The 18,370-nt window shown below is 50.6% G+C and overlaps 1 protein-coding gene and 90 non-coding genes across 92 annotated transcripts in view; 1 reads left to right on the forward strand and 90 right to left on the reverse strand.

Moving 5' to 3' along the window:
* Positions 1-18,370, forward strand: part of LOC137491103 (uncharacterized) — a 1,183,352-nt gene that overhangs the window by 440,473 nt on the left and 724,509 nt on the right. The gene's annotated exons all lie outside the window — the stretch shown is intronic.
* LOC141382629 (5S ribosomal RNA) lies at positions 81-199 on the reverse strand. The gene has a single exon (XR_012403564.1). It is a non-coding gene; the product is annotated as a 5S ribosomal RNA (ribosomal RNA).
* Positions 558-676, reverse strand: LOC141382631 (5S ribosomal RNA). Its single transcript, XR_012403566.1, has one exon. It is a non-coding gene; the product is annotated as a 5S ribosomal RNA (ribosomal RNA).
* Positions 1,035-1,153, reverse strand: LOC141382632 (5S ribosomal RNA). Its single transcript, XR_012403567.1, has one exon. It is a non-coding gene; the product is annotated as a 5S ribosomal RNA (ribosomal RNA).
* Positions 1,512-1,630, reverse strand: LOC141382633 (5S ribosomal RNA). Its single transcript, XR_012403568.1, has one exon. It is a non-coding gene; the product is annotated as a 5S ribosomal RNA (ribosomal RNA).
* Positions 1,989-2,107, reverse strand: LOC141382634 (5S ribosomal RNA). The gene has a single exon (XR_012403569.1). It is a non-coding gene; the product is annotated as a 5S ribosomal RNA (ribosomal RNA).
* LOC141382635 (5S ribosomal RNA) lies at positions 2,465-2,583 on the reverse strand. The gene has a single exon (XR_012403570.1). It is a non-coding gene; the product is annotated as a 5S ribosomal RNA (ribosomal RNA).
* On the reverse strand, positions 2,941-3,059 carry LOC141382636 (5S ribosomal RNA). Its single transcript, XR_012403571.1, has one exon. It is a non-coding gene; the product is annotated as a 5S ribosomal RNA (ribosomal RNA).
* On the reverse strand, positions 3,118-3,236 carry LOC141382637 (5S ribosomal RNA). The gene has a single exon (XR_012403572.1). It is a non-coding gene; the product is annotated as a 5S ribosomal RNA (ribosomal RNA).
* Positions 3,295-3,413, reverse strand: LOC141382638 (5S ribosomal RNA). Its single transcript, XR_012403573.1, has one exon. It is a non-coding gene; the product is annotated as a 5S ribosomal RNA (ribosomal RNA).
* On the reverse strand, positions 3,472-3,590 carry LOC141382639 (5S ribosomal RNA). Its single transcript, XR_012403574.1, has one exon. It is a non-coding gene; the product is annotated as a 5S ribosomal RNA (ribosomal RNA).
* LOC141382640 (5S ribosomal RNA) lies at positions 3,649-3,767 on the reverse strand. Its single transcript, XR_012403575.1, has one exon. It is a non-coding gene; the product is annotated as a 5S ribosomal RNA (ribosomal RNA).
* Positions 3,826-3,944, reverse strand: LOC141382641 (5S ribosomal RNA). Its single transcript, XR_012403576.1, has one exon. It is a non-coding gene; the product is annotated as a 5S ribosomal RNA (ribosomal RNA).
* Positions 4,003-4,121, reverse strand: LOC141382642 (5S ribosomal RNA). The gene has a single exon (XR_012403577.1). It is a non-coding gene; the product is annotated as a 5S ribosomal RNA (ribosomal RNA).
* On the reverse strand, positions 4,180-4,298 carry LOC141382643 (5S ribosomal RNA). Its single transcript, XR_012403578.1, has one exon. It is a non-coding gene; the product is annotated as a 5S ribosomal RNA (ribosomal RNA).
* Positions 4,357-4,475, reverse strand: LOC141382644 (5S ribosomal RNA). Its single transcript, XR_012403579.1, has one exon. It is a non-coding gene; the product is annotated as a 5S ribosomal RNA (ribosomal RNA).
* Positions 4,534-4,652, reverse strand: LOC141382645 (5S ribosomal RNA). Its single transcript, XR_012403580.1, has one exon. It is a non-coding gene; the product is annotated as a 5S ribosomal RNA (ribosomal RNA).
* Positions 5,003-5,121, reverse strand: LOC141382646 (5S ribosomal RNA). The gene has a single exon (XR_012403581.1). It is a non-coding gene; the product is annotated as a 5S ribosomal RNA (ribosomal RNA).
* On the reverse strand, positions 5,479-5,597 carry LOC141382647 (5S ribosomal RNA). The gene has a single exon (XR_012403582.1). It is a non-coding gene; the product is annotated as a 5S ribosomal RNA (ribosomal RNA).
* Positions 5,656-5,774, reverse strand: LOC141382648 (5S ribosomal RNA). Its single transcript, XR_012403583.1, has one exon. It is a non-coding gene; the product is annotated as a 5S ribosomal RNA (ribosomal RNA).
* LOC141382649 (5S ribosomal RNA) lies at positions 5,833-5,951 on the reverse strand. Its single transcript, XR_012403584.1, has one exon. It is a non-coding gene; the product is annotated as a 5S ribosomal RNA (ribosomal RNA).
* Positions 6,010-6,128, reverse strand: LOC141382650 (5S ribosomal RNA). The gene has a single exon (XR_012403585.1). It is a non-coding gene; the product is annotated as a 5S ribosomal RNA (ribosomal RNA).
* Positions 6,187-6,305, reverse strand: LOC141382651 (5S ribosomal RNA). The gene has a single exon (XR_012403586.1). It is a non-coding gene; the product is annotated as a 5S ribosomal RNA (ribosomal RNA).
* LOC137492329 (5S ribosomal RNA) lies at positions 6,364-6,482 on the reverse strand. The gene has a single exon (XR_011012302.1). It is a non-coding gene; the product is annotated as a 5S ribosomal RNA (ribosomal RNA).
* LOC141382652 (5S ribosomal RNA) lies at positions 6,541-6,659 on the reverse strand. The gene has a single exon (XR_012403587.1). It is a non-coding gene; the product is annotated as a 5S ribosomal RNA (ribosomal RNA).
* Positions 6,718-6,836, reverse strand: LOC137492326 (5S ribosomal RNA). The gene has a single exon (XR_011012299.1). It is a non-coding gene; the product is annotated as a 5S ribosomal RNA (ribosomal RNA).
* LOC141382653 (5S ribosomal RNA) lies at positions 6,895-7,013 on the reverse strand. The gene has a single exon (XR_012403588.1). It is a non-coding gene; the product is annotated as a 5S ribosomal RNA (ribosomal RNA).
* On the reverse strand, positions 7,072-7,190 carry LOC141382654 (5S ribosomal RNA). The gene has a single exon (XR_012403589.1). It is a non-coding gene; the product is annotated as a 5S ribosomal RNA (ribosomal RNA).
* Positions 7,249-7,367, reverse strand: LOC137492323 (5S ribosomal RNA). The gene has a single exon (XR_011012296.1). It is a non-coding gene; the product is annotated as a 5S ribosomal RNA (ribosomal RNA).
* LOC141382655 (5S ribosomal RNA) lies at positions 7,426-7,544 on the reverse strand. The gene has a single exon (XR_012403590.1). It is a non-coding gene; the product is annotated as a 5S ribosomal RNA (ribosomal RNA).
* LOC141382656 (5S ribosomal RNA) lies at positions 7,603-7,721 on the reverse strand. Its single transcript, XR_012403591.1, has one exon. It is a non-coding gene; the product is annotated as a 5S ribosomal RNA (ribosomal RNA).
* LOC141382657 (5S ribosomal RNA) lies at positions 7,780-7,898 on the reverse strand. The gene has a single exon (XR_012403592.1). It is a non-coding gene; the product is annotated as a 5S ribosomal RNA (ribosomal RNA).
* Positions 7,957-8,075, reverse strand: LOC141382658 (5S ribosomal RNA). Its single transcript, XR_012403593.1, has one exon. It is a non-coding gene; the product is annotated as a 5S ribosomal RNA (ribosomal RNA).
* LOC141382659 (5S ribosomal RNA) lies at positions 8,134-8,252 on the reverse strand. The gene has a single exon (XR_012403594.1). It is a non-coding gene; the product is annotated as a 5S ribosomal RNA (ribosomal RNA).
* LOC141382660 (5S ribosomal RNA) lies at positions 8,311-8,429 on the reverse strand. The gene has a single exon (XR_012403595.1). It is a non-coding gene; the product is annotated as a 5S ribosomal RNA (ribosomal RNA).
* On the reverse strand, positions 8,488-8,606 carry LOC141382661 (5S ribosomal RNA). Its single transcript, XR_012403596.1, has one exon. It is a non-coding gene; the product is annotated as a 5S ribosomal RNA (ribosomal RNA).
* On the reverse strand, positions 8,665-8,783 carry LOC141382662 (5S ribosomal RNA). Its single transcript, XR_012403597.1, has one exon. It is a non-coding gene; the product is annotated as a 5S ribosomal RNA (ribosomal RNA).
* LOC141382663 (5S ribosomal RNA) lies at positions 8,842-8,960 on the reverse strand. Its single transcript, XR_012403598.1, has one exon. It is a non-coding gene; the product is annotated as a 5S ribosomal RNA (ribosomal RNA).
* LOC141382664 (5S ribosomal RNA) lies at positions 9,019-9,137 on the reverse strand. The gene has a single exon (XR_012403599.1). It is a non-coding gene; the product is annotated as a 5S ribosomal RNA (ribosomal RNA).
* Positions 9,196-9,314, reverse strand: LOC137492315 (5S ribosomal RNA). The gene has a single exon (XR_011012288.1). It is a non-coding gene; the product is annotated as a 5S ribosomal RNA (ribosomal RNA).
* On the reverse strand, positions 9,373-9,491 carry LOC141382665 (5S ribosomal RNA). Its single transcript, XR_012403600.1, has one exon. It is a non-coding gene; the product is annotated as a 5S ribosomal RNA (ribosomal RNA).
* Positions 9,550-9,668, reverse strand: LOC137493969 (5S ribosomal RNA). The gene has a single exon (XR_011013944.2). It is a non-coding gene; the product is annotated as a 5S ribosomal RNA (ribosomal RNA).
* Positions 9,727-9,845, reverse strand: LOC137492313 (5S ribosomal RNA). The gene has a single exon (XR_011012286.1). It is a non-coding gene; the product is annotated as a 5S ribosomal RNA (ribosomal RNA).
* Positions 9,904-10,022, reverse strand: LOC137492312 (5S ribosomal RNA). The gene has a single exon (XR_011012285.1). It is a non-coding gene; the product is annotated as a 5S ribosomal RNA (ribosomal RNA).
* On the reverse strand, positions 10,081-10,199 carry LOC137492311 (5S ribosomal RNA). The gene has a single exon (XR_011012284.1). It is a non-coding gene; the product is annotated as a 5S ribosomal RNA (ribosomal RNA).
* Positions 10,258-10,376, reverse strand: LOC141382666 (5S ribosomal RNA). Its single transcript, XR_012403601.1, has one exon. It is a non-coding gene; the product is annotated as a 5S ribosomal RNA (ribosomal RNA).
* Positions 10,435-10,553, reverse strand: LOC141382667 (5S ribosomal RNA). The gene has a single exon (XR_012403602.1). It is a non-coding gene; the product is annotated as a 5S ribosomal RNA (ribosomal RNA).
* On the reverse strand, positions 10,612-10,730 carry LOC141382668 (5S ribosomal RNA). Its single transcript, XR_012403603.1, has one exon. It is a non-coding gene; the product is annotated as a 5S ribosomal RNA (ribosomal RNA).
* Positions 10,789-10,907, reverse strand: LOC141382669 (5S ribosomal RNA). The gene has a single exon (XR_012403604.1). It is a non-coding gene; the product is annotated as a 5S ribosomal RNA (ribosomal RNA).
* On the reverse strand, positions 10,966-11,084 carry LOC141382670 (5S ribosomal RNA). Its single transcript, XR_012403605.1, has one exon. It is a non-coding gene; the product is annotated as a 5S ribosomal RNA (ribosomal RNA).
* Positions 11,143-11,261, reverse strand: LOC141382671 (5S ribosomal RNA). The gene has a single exon (XR_012403606.1). It is a non-coding gene; the product is annotated as a 5S ribosomal RNA (ribosomal RNA).
* LOC141382672 (5S ribosomal RNA) lies at positions 11,320-11,438 on the reverse strand. Its single transcript, XR_012403607.1, has one exon. It is a non-coding gene; the product is annotated as a 5S ribosomal RNA (ribosomal RNA).
* Positions 11,497-11,615, reverse strand: LOC141382673 (5S ribosomal RNA). The gene has a single exon (XR_012403608.1). It is a non-coding gene; the product is annotated as a 5S ribosomal RNA (ribosomal RNA).
* Positions 11,674-11,792, reverse strand: LOC141382674 (5S ribosomal RNA). The gene has a single exon (XR_012403609.1). It is a non-coding gene; the product is annotated as a 5S ribosomal RNA (ribosomal RNA).
* On the reverse strand, positions 11,851-11,969 carry LOC141382675 (5S ribosomal RNA). The gene has a single exon (XR_012403610.1). It is a non-coding gene; the product is annotated as a 5S ribosomal RNA (ribosomal RNA).
* LOC141382676 (5S ribosomal RNA) lies at positions 12,028-12,146 on the reverse strand. The gene has a single exon (XR_012403611.1). It is a non-coding gene; the product is annotated as a 5S ribosomal RNA (ribosomal RNA).
* LOC141382677 (5S ribosomal RNA) lies at positions 12,205-12,323 on the reverse strand. Its single transcript, XR_012403612.1, has one exon. It is a non-coding gene; the product is annotated as a 5S ribosomal RNA (ribosomal RNA).
* On the reverse strand, positions 12,382-12,500 carry LOC141382678 (5S ribosomal RNA). The gene has a single exon (XR_012403613.1). It is a non-coding gene; the product is annotated as a 5S ribosomal RNA (ribosomal RNA).
* LOC137492299 (5S ribosomal RNA) lies at positions 12,559-12,677 on the reverse strand. Its single transcript, XR_011012272.1, has one exon. It is a non-coding gene; the product is annotated as a 5S ribosomal RNA (ribosomal RNA).
* On the reverse strand, positions 12,736-12,854 carry LOC141382679 (5S ribosomal RNA). The gene has a single exon (XR_012403614.1). It is a non-coding gene; the product is annotated as a 5S ribosomal RNA (ribosomal RNA).
* Positions 12,913-13,031, reverse strand: LOC137492297 (5S ribosomal RNA). The gene has a single exon (XR_011012270.1). It is a non-coding gene; the product is annotated as a 5S ribosomal RNA (ribosomal RNA).
* Positions 13,090-13,208, reverse strand: LOC141382680 (5S ribosomal RNA). Its single transcript, XR_012403615.1, has one exon. It is a non-coding gene; the product is annotated as a 5S ribosomal RNA (ribosomal RNA).
* Positions 13,267-13,385, reverse strand: LOC141382681 (5S ribosomal RNA). Its single transcript, XR_012403616.1, has one exon. It is a non-coding gene; the product is annotated as a 5S ribosomal RNA (ribosomal RNA).
* LOC141382682 (5S ribosomal RNA) lies at positions 13,444-13,562 on the reverse strand. Its single transcript, XR_012403617.1, has one exon. It is a non-coding gene; the product is annotated as a 5S ribosomal RNA (ribosomal RNA).
* Positions 13,621-13,739, reverse strand: LOC141382683 (5S ribosomal RNA). The gene has a single exon (XR_012403618.1). It is a non-coding gene; the product is annotated as a 5S ribosomal RNA (ribosomal RNA).
* Positions 13,798-13,916, reverse strand: LOC141382684 (5S ribosomal RNA). Its single transcript, XR_012403619.1, has one exon. It is a non-coding gene; the product is annotated as a 5S ribosomal RNA (ribosomal RNA).
* LOC137492292 (5S ribosomal RNA) lies at positions 13,975-14,093 on the reverse strand. The gene has a single exon (XR_011012265.1). It is a non-coding gene; the product is annotated as a 5S ribosomal RNA (ribosomal RNA).
* Positions 14,152-14,270, reverse strand: LOC141382685 (5S ribosomal RNA). The gene has a single exon (XR_012403620.1). It is a non-coding gene; the product is annotated as a 5S ribosomal RNA (ribosomal RNA).
* LOC141382686 (5S ribosomal RNA) lies at positions 14,329-14,447 on the reverse strand. The gene has a single exon (XR_012403621.1). It is a non-coding gene; the product is annotated as a 5S ribosomal RNA (ribosomal RNA).
* Positions 14,506-14,624, reverse strand: LOC137492289 (5S ribosomal RNA). Its single transcript, XR_011012262.1, has one exon. It is a non-coding gene; the product is annotated as a 5S ribosomal RNA (ribosomal RNA).
* LOC141382687 (5S ribosomal RNA) lies at positions 14,683-14,801 on the reverse strand. The gene has a single exon (XR_012403622.1). It is a non-coding gene; the product is annotated as a 5S ribosomal RNA (ribosomal RNA).
* LOC141382688 (5S ribosomal RNA) lies at positions 14,860-14,978 on the reverse strand. Its single transcript, XR_012403623.1, has one exon. It is a non-coding gene; the product is annotated as a 5S ribosomal RNA (ribosomal RNA).
* Positions 15,037-15,155, reverse strand: LOC137492286 (5S ribosomal RNA). Its single transcript, XR_011012259.1, has one exon. It is a non-coding gene; the product is annotated as a 5S ribosomal RNA (ribosomal RNA).
* Positions 15,214-15,332, reverse strand: LOC137492285 (5S ribosomal RNA). Its single transcript, XR_011012258.1, has one exon. It is a non-coding gene; the product is annotated as a 5S ribosomal RNA (ribosomal RNA).
* LOC137492284 (5S ribosomal RNA) lies at positions 15,391-15,509 on the reverse strand. The gene has a single exon (XR_011012257.1). It is a non-coding gene; the product is annotated as a 5S ribosomal RNA (ribosomal RNA).
* Positions 15,568-15,686, reverse strand: LOC137492283 (5S ribosomal RNA). The gene has a single exon (XR_011012256.1). It is a non-coding gene; the product is annotated as a 5S ribosomal RNA (ribosomal RNA).
* Positions 15,745-15,863, reverse strand: LOC141382689 (5S ribosomal RNA). The gene has a single exon (XR_012403624.1). It is a non-coding gene; the product is annotated as a 5S ribosomal RNA (ribosomal RNA).
* Positions 15,922-16,040, reverse strand: LOC137493812 (5S ribosomal RNA). Its single transcript, XR_011013786.2, has one exon. It is a non-coding gene; the product is annotated as a 5S ribosomal RNA (ribosomal RNA).
* LOC141382690 (5S ribosomal RNA) lies at positions 16,099-16,217 on the reverse strand. The gene has a single exon (XR_012403625.1). It is a non-coding gene; the product is annotated as a 5S ribosomal RNA (ribosomal RNA).
* LOC141382691 (5S ribosomal RNA) lies at positions 16,276-16,394 on the reverse strand. The gene has a single exon (XR_012403627.1). It is a non-coding gene; the product is annotated as a 5S ribosomal RNA (ribosomal RNA).
* LOC141382692 (5S ribosomal RNA) lies at positions 16,453-16,571 on the reverse strand. Its single transcript, XR_012403628.1, has one exon. It is a non-coding gene; the product is annotated as a 5S ribosomal RNA (ribosomal RNA).
* Positions 16,630-16,748, reverse strand: LOC141382693 (5S ribosomal RNA). Its single transcript, XR_012403629.1, has one exon. It is a non-coding gene; the product is annotated as a 5S ribosomal RNA (ribosomal RNA).
* On the reverse strand, positions 16,807-16,925 carry LOC141382694 (5S ribosomal RNA). Its single transcript, XR_012403630.1, has one exon. It is a non-coding gene; the product is annotated as a 5S ribosomal RNA (ribosomal RNA).
* On the reverse strand, positions 16,984-17,102 carry LOC141382695 (5S ribosomal RNA). Its single transcript, XR_012403631.1, has one exon. It is a non-coding gene; the product is annotated as a 5S ribosomal RNA (ribosomal RNA).
* LOC141382696 (5S ribosomal RNA) lies at positions 17,161-17,279 on the reverse strand. The gene has a single exon (XR_012403633.1). It is a non-coding gene; the product is annotated as a 5S ribosomal RNA (ribosomal RNA).
* LOC141382697 (5S ribosomal RNA) lies at positions 17,338-17,456 on the reverse strand. The gene has a single exon (XR_012403634.1). It is a non-coding gene; the product is annotated as a 5S ribosomal RNA (ribosomal RNA).
* Positions 17,515-17,633, reverse strand: LOC141382698 (5S ribosomal RNA). Its single transcript, XR_012403635.1, has one exon. It is a non-coding gene; the product is annotated as a 5S ribosomal RNA (ribosomal RNA).
* LOC137492273 (5S ribosomal RNA) lies at positions 17,692-17,810 on the reverse strand. The gene has a single exon (XR_011012245.1). It is a non-coding gene; the product is annotated as a 5S ribosomal RNA (ribosomal RNA).
* Positions 17,869-17,987, reverse strand: LOC141382699 (5S ribosomal RNA). The gene has a single exon (XR_012403636.1). It is a non-coding gene; the product is annotated as a 5S ribosomal RNA (ribosomal RNA).
* LOC137493982 (5S ribosomal RNA) lies at positions 18,046-18,164 on the reverse strand. The gene has a single exon (XR_011013957.2). It is a non-coding gene; the product is annotated as a 5S ribosomal RNA (ribosomal RNA).
* LOC137493535 (5S ribosomal RNA) lies at positions 18,223-18,341 on the reverse strand. The gene has a single exon (XR_011013507.2). It is a non-coding gene; the product is annotated as a 5S ribosomal RNA (ribosomal RNA).

Raw genomic sequence — 18,370 nt, forward strand, 5'->3', positions numbered from 1 at the left:
CCTTGAAGGCGAGAAAAAATAATGGCAGCGAAGCTGCGACACGGGGAAGTCTATCAGCTGCCAAATGAAGCACTTCGAAAAGCTTACAGCACCTGGTATTCCCAGGCGGTCTCCCATCCAAGTACTAACCAGGCCCGACCCTGCTTTACTTCCGAGTTCAGATGAGATCGGGCATTTCCAGGGTGGTATGGCCGTAAGCGAAAGAGGATGTCAAGCGTTGGCTATTTAAATCAGCTGCCAAATGAAGCACTTCGAAAAGCTTACAGCACCTGGTATTCCCAGGCGGTCTCCCATCCAAGTACTAACCAGGCCCGACCCTGCTTTACTTCCGAGTTCAGATGAGATCGGGCATTTCTTTTTTTTTTTTTTTTTTTTTTTTTTTTTTTGGCACACCAACAGCTCTTTAAAACAGGCGCAGCACCAGGGAACGAGCGCAGCTCAGCTGGCGTCGACACAGCACCGACAGAGAAACAATGCCCTTGAAGGCGAGAAAAAATAATGGCAGCGAAGCTGCGACACGGGGAAGTCTATCAGCTGCCAAATGAAGCACTTCGAAAAGCTTACAGCACCTGGTATTCCCAGGCGGTCTCCCATCCAAGTACTAACCAGGCCCGACCCTGCTTTACTTCCGAGTTCAGATGAGATCGGGCATTTCCAGGGTGGTATGGCCGTAAGCGAAAGAGGATGTCAAGCGTTGGCTATTTAAATCAGCTGCCAAATGAAGCACTTCGAAAAGCTTACAGCACCTGGTATTCCCAGGCGGTCTCCCATCCAAGTACTAACCAGGCCCGACCCTGCTTTACTTCCGAGTTCAGATGAGATCGGGCATTTCTTTTTTTTTTTTTTTTTTTTTTTTTTTTTTTGGCACACCAACAGCTCTTTAAAACAGGCGCAGCACCAGGGAACGAGCGCAGCTCAGCTGGCGTCGACACAGCACCGACAGAGAAACAATGCCCTTGAAGGCGAGAAAAAATAATGGCAGCGAAGCTGCGACACGGGGAAGTCTATCAGCTGCCAAATGAAGCACTTCGAAAAGCTTACAGCACCTGGTATTCCCAGGCGGTCTCCCATCCAAGTACTAACCAGGCCCGACCCTGCTTTACTTCCGAGTTCAGATGAGATCGGGCATTTCCAGGGTGGTATGGCCGTAAGCGAAAGAGGATGTCAAGCGTTGGCTATTTAAATCAGCTGCCAAATGAAGCACTTCGAAAAGCTTACAGCACCTGGTATTCCCAGGCGGTCTCCCATCCAAGTACTAACCAGGCCCGACCCTGCTTTACTTCCGAGTTCAGATGAGATCGGGCATTTCTTTTTTTTTTTTTTTTTTTTTTTTTTTTTTTGGCACACCAACAGCTCTTTAAAACAGGCGCAGCACCAGGGAACGAGCGCAGCTCAGCTGGCGTCGACACAGCACCGACAGAGAAACAATGCCCTTGAAGGCGAGAAAAAATAATGGCAGCGAAGCTGCGACACGGGGAAGTCTATCAGCTGCCAAATGAAGCACTTCGAAAAGCTTACAGCACCTGGTATTCCCAGGCGGTCTCCCATCCAAGTACTAACCAGGCCCGACCCTGCTTTACTTCCGAGTTCAGATGAGATCGGGCATTTCCAGGGTGGTATGGCCGTAAGCGAAAGAGGATGTCAAGCGTTGGCTATTTAAATCAGCTGCCAAATGAAGCACTTCGAAAAGCTTACAGCACCTGGTATTCCCAGGCGGTCTCCCATCCAAGTACTAACCAGGCCCGACCCTGCTTTACTTCCGAGTTCAGATGAGATCGGGCATTTCTTTTTTTTTTTTTTTTTTTTTTTTTTTTTTTGGCACACCAACAGCTCTTTAAAACAGGCGCAGCACCAGGGAACGAGCGCAGCTCAGCTGGCGTCGACACAGCACCGACAGAGAAACAATGCCCTTGAAGGCGAGAAAAAATAATGGCAGCGAAGCTGCGACACGGGGAAGTCTATCAGCTGCCAAATGAAGCACTTCGAAAAGCTTACAGCACCTGGTATTCCCAGGCGGTCTCCCATCCAAGTACTAACCAGGCCCGACCCTGCTTTACTTCCGAGTTCAGATGAGATCGGGCATTTCCAGGGTGGTATGGCCGTAAGCGAAAGAGGATGTCAAGCGTTGGCTATTTAAATCAGCTGCCAAATGAAGCACTTCGAAAAGCTTACAGCACCTGGTATTCCCAGGCGGTCTCCCATCCAAGTACTAACCAGGCCCGACCCTGCTTTACTTCCGAGTTCAGATGAGATCGGGCATTTCTTTTTTTTTTTTTTTTTTTTTTTTTTTTTTGGCACACCAACAGCTCTTTAAAACAGGCGCAGCACCAGGGAACGAGCGCAGCTCAGCTGGCGTCGACACAGCACCGACAGAGAAACAATGCCCTTGAAGGCGAGAAAAAATAATGGCAGCGAAGCTGCGACACGGGGAAGTCTATCAGCTGCCAAATGAAGCACTTCGAAAAGCTTACAGCACCTGGTATTCCCAGGCGGTCTCCCATCCAAGTACTAACCAGGCCCGACCCTGCTTTACTTCCGAGTTCAGATGAGATCGGGCATTTCCAGGGTGGTATGGCCGTAAGCGAAAGAGGATGTCAAGCGTTGGCTATTTAAATCAGCTGCCAAATGAAGCACTTCGAAAAGCTTACAGCACCTGGTATTCCCAGGCGGTCTCCCATCCAAGTACTAACCAGGCCCGACCCTGCTTTACTTCCGAGTTCAGATGAGATCGGGCATTTCTTTTTTTTTTTTTTTTTTTTTTTTTTTTTTGGCACACCAACAGCTCTTTAAAACAGGCGCAGCACCAGGGAACGAGCGCAGCTCAGCTGGCGTCGACACAGCACCGACAGAGAAACAATGCCCTTGAAGGCGAGAAAAAATAATGGCAGCGAAGCTGCGACACGGGGAAGTCTATCAGCTGCCAAATGAAGCACTTCGAAAAGCTTACAGCACCTGGTATTCCCAGGCGGTCTCCCATCCAAGTACTAACCAGGCCCGACCCTGCTTTACTTCCGAGTTCAGATGAGATCGGGCATTTCCAGGGTGGTATGGCCGTAAGCGAAAGAGGATGTCAAGCGTTGGCTATTTAAATCAGCTGCCAAATGAAGCACTTCGAAAAGCTTACAGCACCTGGTATTCCCAGGCGGTCTCCCATCCAAGTACTAACCAGGCCCGACCCTGCTTTACTTCCGAGTTCAGATGAGATCGGGCATTTCCAGGGTGGTATGGCCGTAAGCGAAAGAGGATGTCAAGCGTTGGCTATTTAAATCAGCTGCCAAATGAAGCACTTCGAAAAGCTTACAGCACCTGGTATTCCCAGGCGGTCTCCCATCCAAGTACTAACCAGGCCCGACCCTGCTTTACTTCCGAGTTCAGATGAGATCGGGCATTTCCAGGGTGGTATGGCCGTAAGCGAAAGAGGATGTCAAGCGTTGGCTATTTAAATCAGCTGCCAAATGAAGCACTTCGAAAAGCTTACAGCACCTGGTATTCCCAGGCGGTCTCCCATCCAAGTACTAACCAGGCCCGACCCTGCTTTACTTCCGAGTTCAGATGAGATCGGGCATTTCCAGGGTGGTATGGCCGTAAGCGAAAGAGGATGTCAAGCGTTGGCTATTTAAATCAGCTGCCAAATGAAGCACTTCGAAAAGCTTACAGCACCTGGTATTCCCAGGCGGTCTCCCATCCAAGTACTAACCAGGCCCGACCCTGCTTTACTTCCGAGTTCAGATGAGATCGGGCATTTCCAGGGTGGTATGGCCGTAAGCGAAAGAGGATGTCAAGCGTTGGCTATTTAAATCAGCTGCCAAATGAAGCACTTCGAAAAGCTTACAGCACCTGGTATTCCCAGGCGGTCTCCCATCCAAGTACTAACCAGGCCCGACCCTGCTTTACTTCCGAGTTCAGATGAGATCGGGCATTTCCAGGGTGGTATGGCCGTAAGCGAAAGAGGATGTCAAGCGTTGGCTATTTAAATCAGCTGCCAAATGAAGCACTTCGAAAAGCTTACAGCACCTGGTATTCCCAGGCGGTCTCCCATCCAAGTACTAACCAGGCCCGACCCTGCTTTACTTCCGAGTTCAGATGAGATCGGGCATTTCCAGGGTGGTATGGCCGTAAGCGAAAGAGGATGTCAAGCGTTGGCTATTTAAATCAGCTGCCAAATGAAGCACTTCGAAAAGCTTACAGCACCTGGTATTCCCAGGCGGTCTCCCATCCAAGTACTAACCAGGCCCGACCCTGCTTTACTTCCGAGTTCAGATGAGATCGGGCATTTCCAGGGTGGTATGGCCGTAAGCGAAAGAGGATGTCAAGCGTTGGCTATTTAAATCAGCTGCCAAATGAAGCACTTCGAAAAGCTTACAGCACCTGGTATTCCCAGGCGGTCTCCCATCCAAGTACTAACCAGGCCCGACCCTGCTTTACTTCCGAGTTCAGATGAGATCGGGCATTTCCAGGGTGGTATGGCCGTAAGCGAAAGAGGATGTCAAGCGTTGGCTATTTAAATCAGCTGCCAAATGAAGCACTTCGAAAAGCTTACAGCACCTGGTATTCCCAGGCGGTCTCCCATCCAAGTACTAACCAGGCCCGACCCTGCTTTACTTCCGAGTTCAGATGAGATCGGGCATTTCCAGGGTGGTATGGCCGTAAGCGAAAGAGGATGTCAAGCGTTGGCTATTTAAATCAGCTGCCAAATGAAGCACTTCGAAAAGCTTACAGCACCTGGTATTCCCAGGCGGTCTCCCATCCAAGTACTAACCAGGCCCGACCCTGCTTTACTTCCGAGTTCAGATGAGATCGGGCATTTCTTTTTTTTTTTTTTTTTTTTTTTGGCACACCAACAGCTCTTTAAAACAGGCGCAGCACCAGGGAACGAGCGCAGCTCAGCTGGCGTCGACACAGCACCGACAGAGAAACAATGCCCTTGAAGGCGAGAAAAAATAATGGCAGCGAAGCTGCGACACGGGGAAGTCTATCAGCTGCCAAATGAAGCACTTCGAAAAGCTTACAGCACCTGGTATTCCCAGGCGGTCTCCCATCCAAGTACTAACCAGGCCCGACCCTGCTTTACTTCCGAGTTCAGATGAGATCGGGCATTTCCAGGGTGGTATGGCCGTAAGCGAAAGAGGATGTCAAGCGTTGGCTATTTAAATCAGCTGCCAAATGAAGCACTTCGAAAAGCTTACAGCACCTGGTATTCCCAGGCGGTCTCCCATCCAAGTACTAACCAGGCCCGACCCTGCTTTACTTCCGAGTTCAGATGAGATCGGGCATTTCTTTTTTTTTTTTTTTTTTTTTTTTTTTTTKGSMMMMCMAACAGCTCTTTAAAACAGGCGCAGCACCAGGGAACGAGCGCAGCTCAGCTGGCGTCGACACAGCACCGACAGAGAAACAATGCCCTTGAAGGCGAGAAAAAATAATGGCAGCGAAGCTGCGACACGGGCAAGTCTATCAGCTGCCAAATGAAGCACTTCGAAAAGCTTACAGCACCTGGTATTCCCAGGCGGTCTCCCATCCAAGTACTAACCAGGCCCGACCCTGCTTTACTTCCGAGTTCAGATGAGATCGGGCATTTCCAGGGTGGTATGGCCGTAAGCGAAAGAGGATGTCAAGCGTTGGCTATTTAAATCAGCTGCCAAATGAAGCACTTCGAAAAGCTTACAGCACCTGGTATTCCCAGGCGGTCTCCCATCCAAGTACTAACCAGGCCCGACCCTGCTTTACTTCCGAGTTCAGATGAGATCGGGCATTTCCAGGGTGGTATGGCCGTAAGCGAAAGAGGATGTCAAGCGTTGGCTATTTAAATCAGCTGCCAAATGAAGCACTTCGAAAAGCTTACAGCACCTGGTATTCCCAGGCGGTCTCCCATCCAAGTACTAACCAGGCCCGACCCTGCTTTACTTCCGAGTTCAGATGAGATCGGGCATTTCCAGGGTGGTATGGCCGTAAGCGAAAGAGGATGTCAAGCGTTGGCTATTTAAATCAGCTGCCAAATGAAGCACTTCGAAAAGCTTACAGCACCTGGTATTCCCAGGCGGTCTCCCATCCAAGTACTAACCAGGCCCGACCCTGCTTTACTTCCGAGTTCAGATGAGATCGGGCATTTCCAGGGTGGTATGGCCGTAAGCGAAAGAGGATGTCAAGCGTTGGCTATTTAAATCAGCTGCCAAATGAAGCACTTCGAAAAGCTTACAGCACCTGGTATTCCCAGGCGGTCTCCCATCCAAGTACTAACCAGGCCCGACCCTGCTTTACTTCCGAGTTCAGATGAGATCGGGCATTTCCAGGGTGGTATGGCCGTAAGCGAAAGAGGATGTCAAGCGTTGGCTATTTAAATCAGCTGCCAAATGAAGCACTTCGAAAAGCTTACAGCACCTGGTATTCCCAGGCGGTCTCCCATCCAAGTACTAACCAGGCCCGACCCTGCTTTACTTCCGAGTTCAGATGAGATCGGGCATTTCCAGGGTGGTATGGCCGTAAGCGAAAGAGGATGTCAAGCGTTGGCTATTTAAATCAGCTGCCAAATGAAGCACTTCGAAAAGCTTACAGCACCTGGTATTCCCAGGCGGTCTCCCATCCAAGTACTAACCAGGCCCGACCCTGCTTTACTTCCGAGTTCAGATGAGATCGGGCATTTCCAGGGTGGTATGGCCGTAAGCGAAAGAGGATGTCAAGCGTTGGCTATTTAAATCAGCTGCCAAATGAAGCACTTCGAAAAGCTTACAGCACCTGGTATTCCCAGGCGGTCTCCCATCCAAGTACTAACCAGGCCCGACCCTGCTTTACTTCCGAGTTCAGATGAGATCGGGCATTTCCAGGGTGGTATGGCCGTAAGCGAAAGAGGATGTCAAGCGTTGGCTATTTAAATCAGCTGCCAAATGAAGCACTTCGAAAAGCTTACAGCACCTGGTATTCCCAGGCGGTCTCCCATCCAAGTACTAACCAGGCCCGACCCTGCTTTACTTCCGAGTTCAGATGAGATCGGGCATTTCCAGGGTGGTATGGCCGTAAGCGAAAGAGGATGTCAAGCGTTGGCTATTTAAATCAGCTGCCAAATGAAGCACTTCGAAAAGCTTACAGCACCTGGTATTCCCAGGCGGTCTCCCATCCAAGTACTAACCAGGCCCGACCCTGCTTTACTTCCGAGTTCAGATGAGATCGGGCATTTCCAGGGTGGTATGGCCGTAAGCGAAAGAGGATGTCAAGCGTTGGCTATTTAAATCAGCTGCCAAATGAAGCACTTCGAAAAGCTTACAGCACCTGGTATTCCCAGGCGGTCTCCCATCCAAGTACTAACCAGGCCCGACCCTGCTTTACTTCCGAGTTCAGATGAGATCGGGCATTTCCAGGGTGGTATGGCCGTAAGCGAAAGAGGATGTCAAGCGTTGGCTATTTAAATCAGCTGCCAAATGAAGCACTTCGAAAAGCTTACAGCACCTGGTATTCCCAGGCGGTCTCCCATCCAAGTACTAACCAGGCCCGACCCTGCTTTACTTCCGAGTTCAGATGAGATCGGGCATTTCCAGGGTGGTATGGCCGTAAGCGAAAGAGGATGTCAAGCGTTGGCTATTTAAATCAGCTGCCAAATGAAGCACTTCGAAAAGCTTACAGCACCTGGTATTCCCAGGCGGTCTCCCATCCAAGTACTAACCAGGCCCGACCCTGCTTTACTTCCGAGTTCAGATGAGATCGGGCATTTCCAGGGTGGTATGGCCGTAAGCGAAAGAGGATGTCAAGCGTTGGCTATTTAAATCAGCTGCCAAATGAAGCACTTCGAAAAGCTTACAGCACCTGGTATTCCCAGGCGGTCTCCCATCCAAGTACTAACCAGGCCCGACCCTGCTTTACTTCCGAGTTCAGATGAGATCGGGCATTTCCAGGGTGGTATGGCCGTAAGCGAAAGAGGATGTCAAGCGTTGGCTATTTAAATCAGCTGCCAAATGAAGCACTTCGAAAAGCTTACAGCACCTGGTATTCCCAGGCGGTCTCCCATCCAAGTACTAACCAGGCCCGACCCTGCTTTACTTCCGAGTTCAGATGAGATCGGGCATTTCCAGGGTGGTATGGCCGTAAGCGAAAGAGGATGTCAAGCGTTGGCTATTTAAATCAGCTGCCAAATGAAGCACTTCGAAAAGCTTACAGCACCTGGTATTCCCAGGCGGTCTCCCATCCAAGTACTAACCAGGCCCGACCCTGCTTTACTTCCGAGTTCAGATGAGATCGGGCATTTCCAGGGTGGTATGGCCGTAAGCGAAAGAGGATGTCAAGCGTTGGCTATTTAAATCAGCTGCCAAATGAAGCACTTCGAAAAGCTTACAGCACCTGGTATTCCCAGGCGGTCTCCCATCCAAGTACTAACCAGGCCCGACCCTGCTTTACTTCCGAGTTCAGATGAGATCGGGCATTTCCAGGGTGGTATGGCCGTAAGCGAAAGAGGATGTCAAGCGTTGGCTATTTAAATCAGCTGCCAAATGAAGCACTTCGAAAAGCTTACAGCACCTGGTATTCCCAGGCGGTCTCCCATCCAAGTACTAACCAGGCCCGACCCTGCTTTACTTCCGAGTTCAGATGAGATCGGGCATTTCCAGGGTGGTATGGCCGTAAGCGAAAGAGGATGTCAAGCGTTGGCTATTTAAATCAGCTGCCAAATGAAGCACTTCGAAAAGCTTACAGCACCTGGTATTCCCAGGCGGTCTCCCATCCAAGTACTAACCAGGCCCGACCCTGCTTTACTTCCGAGTTCAGATGAGATCGGGCATTTCCAGGGTGGTATGGCCGTAAGCGAAAGAGGATGTCAAGCGTTGGCTATTTAAATCAGCTGCCAAATGAAGCACTTCGAAAAGCTTACAGCACCTGGTATTCCCAGGCGGTCTCCCATCCAAGTACTAACCAGGCCCGACCCTGCTTTACTTCCGAGTTCAGATGAGATCGGGCATTTCCAGGGTGGTATGGCCGTAAGCGAAAGAGGATGTCAAGCGTTGGCTATTTAAATCAGCTGCCAAATGAAGCACTTCGAAAAGCTTACAGCACCTGGTATTCCCAGGCGGTCTCCCATCCAAGTACTAACCAGGCCCGACCCTGCTTTACTTCCGAGTTCAGATGAGATCGGGCATTTCCAGGGTGGTATGGCCGTAAGCGAAAGAGGATGTCAAGCGTTGGCTATTTAAATCAGCTGCCAAATGAAGCACTTCGAAAAGCTTACAGCACCTGGTATTCCCAGGCGGTCTCCCATCCAAGTACTAACCAGGCCCGACCCTGCTTTACTTCCGAGTTCAGATGAGATCGGGCATTTCCAGGGTGGTATGGCCGTAAGCGAAAGAGGATGTCAAGCGTTGGCTATTTAAATCAGCTGCCAAATGAAGCACTTCGAAAAGCTTACAGCACCTGGTATTCCCAGGCGGTCTCCCATCCAAGTACTAACCAGGCCCGACCCTGCTTTACTTCCGAGTTCAGATGAGATCGGGCATTTCCAGGGTGGTATGGCCGTAAGCGAAAGAGGATGTCAAGCGTTGGCTATTTAAATCAGCTGCCAAATGAAGCACTTCGAAAAGCTTACAGCACCTGGTATTCCCAGGCGGTCTCCCATCCAAGTACTAACCAGGCCCGACCCTGCTTTACTTCCGAGTTCAGATGAGATCGGGCATTTCCAGGGTGGTATGGCCGTAAGCGAAAGAGGATGTCAAGCGTTGGCTATTTAAATCAGCTGCCAAATGAAGCACTTCGAAAAGCTTACAGCACCTGGTATTCCCAGGCGGTCTCCCATCCAAGTACTAACCAGGCCCGACCCTGCTTTACTTCCGAGTTCAGATGAGATCGGGCATTTCCAGGGTGGTATGGCCGTAAGCGAAAGAGGATGTCAAGCGTTGGCTATTTAAATCAGCTGCCAAATGAAGCACTTCGAAAAGCTTACAGCACCTGGTATTCCCAGGCGGTCTCCCATCCAAGTACTAACCAGGCCCGACCCTGCTTTACTTCCGAGTTCAGATGAGATCGGGCATTTCCAGGGTGGTATGGCCGTAAGCGAAAGAGGATGTCAAGCGTTGGCTATTTAAATCAGCTGCCAAATGAAGCACTTCGAAAAGCTTACAGCACCTGGTATTCCCAGGCGGTCTCCCATCCAAGTACTAACCAGGCCCGACCCTGCTTTACTTCCGAGTTCAGATGAGATCGGGCATTTCCAGGGTGGTATGGCCGTAAGCGAAAGAGGATGTCAAGCGTTGGCTATTTAAATCAGCTGCCAAATGAAGCACTTCGAAAAGCTTACAGCACCTGGTATTCCCAGGCGGTCTCCCATCCAAGTACTAACCAGGCCCGACCCTGCTTTACTTCCGAGTTCAGATGAGATCGGGCATTTCCAGGGTGGTATGGCCGTAAGCGAAAGAGGATGTCAAGCGTTGGCTATTTAAATCAGCTGCCAAATGAAGCACTTCGAAAAGCTTACAGCACCTGGTATTCCCAGGCGGTCTCCCATCCAAGTACTAACCAGGCCCGACCCTGCTTTACTTCCGAGTTCAGATGAGATCGGGCATTTCCAGGGTGGTATGGCCGTAAGCGAAAGAGGATGTCAAGCGTTGGCTATTTAAATCAGCTGCCAAATGAAGCACTTCGAAAAGCTTACAGCACCTGGTATTCCCAGGCGGTCTCCCATCCAAGTACTAACCAGGCCCGACCCTGCTTTACTTCCGAGTTCAGATGAGATCGGGCATTTCCAGGGTGGTATGGCCGTAAGCGAAAGAGGATGTCAAGCGTTGGCTATTTAAATCAGCTGCCAAATGAAGCACTTCGAAAAGCTTACAGCACCTGGTATTCCCAGGCGGTCTCCCATCCAAGTACTAACCAGGCCCGACCCTGCTTTACTTCCGAGTTCAGATGAGATCGGGCATTTCCAGGGTGGTATGGCCGTAAGCGAAAGAGGATGTCAAGCGTTGGCTATTTAAATCAGCTGCCAAATGAAGCACTTCGAAAAGCTTACAGCACCTGGTATTCCCAGGCGGTCTCCCATCCAAGTACTAACCAGGCCCGACCCTGCTTTACTTCCGAGTTCAGATGAGATCGGGCATTTCCAGGGTGGTATGGCCGTAAGCGAAAGAGGATGTCAAGCGTTGGCTATTTAAATCAGCTGCCAAATGAAGCACTTCGAAAAGCTTACAGCACCTGGTATTCCCAGGCGGTCTCCCATCCAAGTACTAACCAGGCCCGACCCTGCTTTACTTCCGAGTTCAGATGAGATCGGGCATTTCCAGGGTGGTATGGCCGTAAGCGAAAGAGGATGTCAAGCGTTGGCTATTTAAATCAGCTGCCAAATGAAGCACTTCGAAAAGCTTACAGCACCTGGTATTCCCAGGCGGTCTCCCATCCAAGTACTAACCAGGCCCGACCCTGCTTTACTTCCGAGTTCAGATGAGATCGGGCATTTCCAGGGTGGTATGGCCGTAAGCGAAAGAGGATGTCAAGCGTTGGCTATTTAAATCAGCTGCCAAATGAAGCACTTCGAAAAGCTTACAGCACCTGGTATTCCCAGGCGGTCTCCCATCCAAGTACTAACCAGGCCCGACCCTGCTTTACTTCCGAGTTCAGATGAGATCGGGCATTTCCAGGGTGGTATGGCCGTAAGCGAAAGAGGATGTCAAGCGTTGGCTATTTAAATCAGCTGCCAAATGAAGCACTTCGAAAAGCTTACAGCACCTGGTATTCCCAGGCGGTCTCCCATCCAAGTACTAACCAGGCCCGACCCTGCTTTACTTCCGAGTTCAGATGAGATCGGGCATTTCCAGGGTGGTATGGCCGTAAGCGAAAGAGGATGTCAAGCGTTGGCTATTTAAATCAGCTGCCAAATGAAGCACTTCGAAAAGCTTACAGCACCTGGTATTCCCAGGCGGTCTCCCATCCAAGTACTAACCAGGCCCGACCCTGCTTTACTTCCGAGTTCAGATGAGATCGGGCATTTCCAGGGTGGTATGGCCGTAAGCGAAAGAGGATGTCAAGCGTTGGCTATTTAAATCAGCTGCCAAATGAAGCACTTCGAAAAGCTTACAGCACCTGGTATTCCCAGGCGGTCTCCCATCCAAGTACTAACCAGGCCCGACCCTGCTTTACTTCCGAGTTCAGATGAGATCGGGCATTTCCAGGGTGGTATGGCCGTAAGCGAAAGAGGATGTCAAGCGTTGGCTATTTAAATCAGCTGCCAAATGAAGCACTTCGAAAAGCTTACAGCACCTGGTATTCCCAGGCGGTCTCCCATCCAAGTACTAACCAGGCCCGACCCTGCTTTACTTCCGAGTTCAGATGAGATCGGGCATTTCCAGGGTGGTATGGCCGTAAGCGAAAGAGGATGTCAAGCGTTGGCTATTTAAATCAGCTGCCAAATGAAGCACTTCGAAAAGCTTACAGCACCTGGTATTCCCAGGCGGTCTCCCATCCAAGTACTAACCAGGCCCGACCCTGCTTTACTTCCGAGTTCAGATGAGATCGGGCATTTCCAGGGTGGTATGGCCGTAAGCGAAAGAGGATGTCAAGCGTTGGCTATTTAAATCAGCTGCCAAATGAAGCACTTCGAAAAGCTTACAGCACCTGGTATTCCCAGGCGGTCTCCCATCCAAGTACTAACCAGGCCCGACCCTGCTTTACTTCCGAGTTCAGATGAGATCGGGCATTTCCAGGGTGGTATGGCCGTAAGCGAAAGAGGATGTCAAGCGTTGGCTATTTAAATCAGCTGCCAAATGAAGCACTTCGAAAAGCTTACAGCACCTGGTATTCCCAGGCGGTCTCCCATCCAAGTACTAACCAGGCCCGACCCTGCTTTACTTCCGAGTTCAGATGAGATCGGGCATTTCCAGGGTGGTATGGCCGTAAGCGAAAGAGGATGTCAAGCGTTGGCTATTTAAATCAGCTGCCAAATGAAGCACTTCGAAAAGCTTACAGCACCTGGTATTCCCAGGCGGTCTCCCATCCAAGTACTAACCAGGCCCGACCCTGCTTTACTTCCGAGTTCAGATGAGATCGGGCATTTCCAGGGTGGTATGGCCGTAAGCGAAAGAGGATGTCAAGCGTTGGCTATTTAAATCAGCTGCCAAATGAAGCACTTCGAAAAGCTTACAGCACCTGGTATTCCCAGGCGGTCTCCCATCCAAGTACTAACCAGGCCCGACCCTGCTTTACTTCCGAGTTCAGATGAGATCGGGCATTTCCAGGGTGGTATGGCCGTAAGCGAAAGAGGATGTCAAGCGTTGGCTATTTAAATCAGCTGCCAAATGAAGCACTTCGAAAAGCTTACAGCACCTGGTATTCCCAGGCGGTCTCCCATCCAAGTACTAACCAGGCCCGACCCTGCTTTACTTCCGAGTTCAGATGAGATCGGGCATTTCCAGGGTGGTATGGCCGTAAGCGAAAGAGGATGTCAAGCGTTGGCTATTTAAATCAGCTGCCAAATGAAGCACTTCGAAAAGCTTACAGCACCTGGTATTCCCAGGCGGTCTCCCATCCAAGTACTAACCAGGCCCGACCCTGCTTTACTTCCGAGTTCAGATGAGATCGGGCATTTCCAGGGTGGTATGGCCGTAAGCGAAAGAGGATGTCAAGCGTTGGCTATTTAAATCAGCTGCCAAATGAAGCACTTCGAAAAGCTTACAGCACCTGGTATTCCCAGGCGGTCTCCCATCCAAGTACTAACCAGGCCCGACCCTGCTTTACTTCCGAGTTCAGATGAGATCGGGCATTTCCAGGGTGGTATGGCCGTAAGCGAAAGAGGATGTCAAGCGTTGGCTATTTAAATCAGCTGCCAAATGAAGCACTTCGAAAAGCTTACAGCACCTGGTATTCCCAGGCGGTCTCCCATCCAAGTACTAACCAGGCCCGACCCTGCTTTACTTCCGAGTTCAGATGAGATCGGGCATTTCCAGGGTGGTATGGCCGTAAGCGAAAGAGGATGTCAAGCGTTGGCTATTTAAATCAGCTGCCAAATGAAGCACTTCGAAAAGCTTACAGCACCTGGTATTCCCAGGCGGTCTCCCATCCAAGTACTAACCAGGCCCGACCCTGCTTTACTTCCGAGTTCAGATGAGATCGGGCATTTCCAGGGTGGTATGGCCGTAAGCGAAAGAGGATGTCAAGCGTTGGCTATTTAAATCAGCTGCCAAATGAAGCACTTCGAAAAGCTTACAGCACCTGGTATTCCCAGGCGGTCTCCCATCCAAGTACTAACCAGGCCCGACCCTGCTTTACTTCCGAGTTCAGATGAGATCGGGCATTTCCAGGGTGGTATGGCCGTAAGCGAAAGAGGATGTCAAGCGTTGGCTATTTAAATCAGCTGCCAAATGAAGCACTTCGAAAAGCTTACAGCACCTGGTATTCCCAGGCGGTCTCCCATCCAAGTACTAACCAGGCCCGACCCTGCTTTACTTCCGAGTTCAGATGAGATCGGGCATTTCCAGGGTGGTATGGCCGTAAGCGAAAGAGGATGTCAAGCGTTGGCTATTTAAATCAGCTGCCAAATGAAGCACTTCGAAAAGCTTACAGCACCTGGTATTCCCAGGCGGTCTCCCATCCAAGTACTAACCAGGCCCGACCCTGCTTTACTTCCGAGTTCAGATGAGATCGGGCATTTCCAGGGTGGTATGGCCGTAAGCGAAAGAGGATGTCAAGCGTTGGCTATTTAAATCAGCTGCCAAATGAAGCACTTCGAAAAGCTTACAGCACCTGGTATTCCCAGGCGGTCTCCCATCCAAGTACTAACCAGGCCCGACCCTGCTTTACTTCCGAGTTCAGATGAGATCGGGCATTTCCAGGGTGGTATGGCCGTAAGCGAAAGAGGATGTCAAGCGTTGGCTATTTAAATCAGCTGCCAAATGAAGCACTTCGAAAAGCTTACAGCACCTGGTATTCCCAGGCGGTCTCCCATCCAAGTACTAACCAGGCCCGACCCTGCTTTACTTCCGAGTTCAGATGAGATCGGGCATTTCCAGGGTGGTATGGCCGTAAGCGAAAGAGGATGTCAAGCGTTGGCTATTTAAATCAGCTGCCAAATGAAGCACTTCGAAAAGCTTACAGCACCTGGTATTCCCAGGCGGTCTCCCATCCAAGTACTAACCAGGCCCGACCCTGCTTTACTTCCGAGTTCAGATGAGATCGGGCATTTCCAGGGTGGTATGGCCGTAAGCGAAAGAGGATGTCAAGCGTTGGCTATTTAAATCAGCTGCCAAATGAAGCACTTCGAAAAGCTTACAGCACCTGGTATTCCCAGGCGGTCTCCCATCCAAGTACTAACCAGGCCCGACCCTGCTTTACTTCCGAGTTCAGATGAGATCGGGCATTTCCAGGGTGGTATGGCCGTAAGCGAAAGAGGATGTCAAGCGTTGGCTATTTAAATCAGCTGCCAAATGAAGCACTTCGAAAAGCTTACAGCACCTGGTATTCCCAGGCGGTCTCCCATCCAAGTACTAACCAGGCCCGACCCTGCTTTACTTCCGAGTTCAGATGAGATCGGGCATTTCCAGGGTGGTATGGCCGTAAGCGAAAGAGGATGTCAAGCGTTGGCTATTTAAATCAGCTGCCAAATGAAGCACTTCGAAAAGCTTACAGCACCTGGTATTCCCAGGCGGTCTCCCATCCAAGTACTAACCAGGCCCGACCCTGCTTTACTTCCGAGTTCAGATGAGATCGGGCATTTCCAGGGTGGTATGGCCGTAAGCGAAAGAGGATGTCAAGCGTTGGCTATTTAAATCAGCTGCCAAATGAAGCACTTCGAAAAGCTTACAGCACCTGGTATTCCCAGGCGGTCTCCCATCCAAGTACTAACCAGGCCCGACCCTGCTTTACTTCCGAGTTCAGATGAGATCGGGCATTTCCAGGGTGGTATGGCCGTAAGCGAAAGAGGATGTCAAGCGTTGGCTATTTAAATCAGCTGCCAAATGAAGCACTTCGAAAAGCTTACAGCACCTGGTATTCCCAGGCGGTCTCCCATCCAAGTACTAACCAGGCCCGACCCTGCTTTACTTCCGAGTTCAGATGAGATCGGGCATTTCCAGGGTGGTATGGCCGTAAGCGAAAGAGGATGTCAAGCGTTGGCTATTTAAATCAGCTGCCAAATGAAGCACTTCGAAAAGCTTACAGCACCTGGTATTCCCAGGCGGTCTCCCATCCAAGTACTAACCAGGCCCGACCCTGCTTTACTTCCGAGTTCAGATGAGATCGGGCATTTCCAGGGTGGTATGGCCGTAAGCGAAAGAGGATGTCAAGCGTTGGCTATTTAAATCAGCTGCCAAATGAAGCACTTCGAAAAGCTTACAGCACCTGGTATTCCCAGGCGGTCTCCCATCCAAGTACTAACCAGGCCCGACCCTGCTTTACTTCCGAGTTCAGATGAGATCGGGCATTTCCAGGGTGGTATGGCCGTAAGCGAAAGAGGATGTCAAGCGTTGGCTATTTAAATCAGCTGCCAAATGAAGCACTTCGAAAAGCTTACAGCACCTGGTATTCCCAGGCGGTCTCCCATCCAAGTACTAACCAGGCCCGACCCTGCTTTACTTCCGAGTTCAGATGAGATCGGGCATTTCCAGGGTGGTATGGCCGTAAGCGAAAGAGGATGTCAAGCGTTGGCTATTTAAATCAGCTGCCAAATGAAGCACTTCGAAAAGCTTACAGCACCTGGTATTCCCAGGCGGTCTCCCATCCAAGTACTAACCAGGCCCGACCCTGCTTTACTTCCGAGTTCAGATGAGATCGGGCATTTCCAGGGTGGTATGGCCGTAAGCGAAAGAGGATGTCAAGCGTTGGCTATTTAAATCAGCTGCCAAATGAAGCACTTCGAAAAGCTTACAGCACCTGGTATTCCCAGGCGGTCTCCCATCCAAGTACTAACCAGGCCCGACCCTGCTTTACTTCCGAGTTCAGATGAGATCGGGCATTTCCAGGGTGGTATGGCCGTAAGCGAAAGAGGATGTCAAGCGTTGGCTATTTAAATCAGCTGCCAAATGAAGCACTTCGAAAAGCTTACAGCACCTGGTATTCCCAGGCGGTCTCCCATCCAAGTACTAACCAGGCCCGACCCTGCTTTACTTCCGAGTTCAGATGAGATCGGGCATTTCCAGGGTGGTATGGCCGTAAGCGAAAGAGGATGTCAAGCGTTGGCTATTTAAATCAGCTGCCAAATGAAGCACTTCGAAAAGCTTACAGCACCTGGTATTCCCAGGCGGTCTCCCATCCAAGTACTAACCAGGCCCGACCCTGCTTTACTTCCGAGTTCAGATGAGATCGGGCATTTCCAGGGTGGTATGGCCGTAAGCGAAAGAGGATGTCAAGCGTTGGCTATTTAAATCAGCTGCCAAATGAAGCACTTCGAAAAGCTTACAGCACCTGGTATTCCCAGGCGGTCTCCCATCCAAGTACTAACCAGGCCCGACCCTGCTTTACTTCCGAGTTCAGATGAGATCGGGCATTTCCAGGGTGGTATGGCCGTAAGCGAAAGAGGATGTCAAGCGTTGGCTATTTAAATCAGCTGCCAAATGAAGCACTTCGAAAAGCTTACAGCACCTGGTATTCCCAGGCGGTCTCCCATCCAAGTACTAACCAGGCCCGACCCTGCTTTACTTCCGAGTTCAGATGAGATCGGGCATTTCCAGGGTGGTATGGCCGTAAGCGAAAGAGGATGTCAAGCGTTGGCTATTTAAATCAGCTGCCAAATGAAGCACTTCGAAAAGCTTACAGCACCTGGTATTCCCAGGCGGTCTCCCATCCAAGTACTAACCAGGCCCGACCCTGCTTTACTTCCGAGTTCAGATGAGATCGGGCATTTCCAGGGTGGTATGGCCGTAAGCGAAAGAGGATGTCAAGCGTTGGCTATTTAAATCAGCTGCCAAATGAAGCACTTCGAAAAGCTTACAGCACCTGGTATTCCCAGGCGGTCTCCCATCCAAGTACTAACCAGGCCCGACCCTGCTTTACTTCCGAGTTCAGATGAGATCGGGCATTTCCAGGGTGGTATGGCCGTAAGCGAAAGAGGATGTCAAGCGTTGGCTATTTAAATCAGCTGCCAAATGAAGCACTTCGAAAAGCTTACAGCACCTGGTATTCCCAGGCGGTCTCCCATCCAAGTACTAACCAGGCCCGACCCTGCTTTACTTCCGAGTTCAGATGAGATCGGGCATTTCCAGGGTGGTATGGCCGTAAGCGAAAGAGGATGTCAAGCGTTGGCTATTTAAATCAGCTGCCAAATGAAGCACTTCGAAAAGCTTACAGCACCTGGTATTCCCAGGCGGTCTCCCATCCAAGTACTAACCAGGCCCGACCCTGCTTTACTTCCGAGTTCAGATGAGATCGGGCATTTCCAGGGTGGTATGGCCGTAAGCGAAAGAGGATGTCAAGCGTTGGCTATTTA

Source organism: Danio rerio, chromosome 4 (assembly GCF_049306965.1).
Source record: "Danio rerio strain Tuebingen ecotype United States chromosome 4, GRCz12tu, whole genome shotgun sequence".
Classification (NCBI taxonomy): Eukaryota; Metazoa; Chordata; class Actinopteri; order Cypriniformes; family Danionidae; genus Danio; species Danio rerio.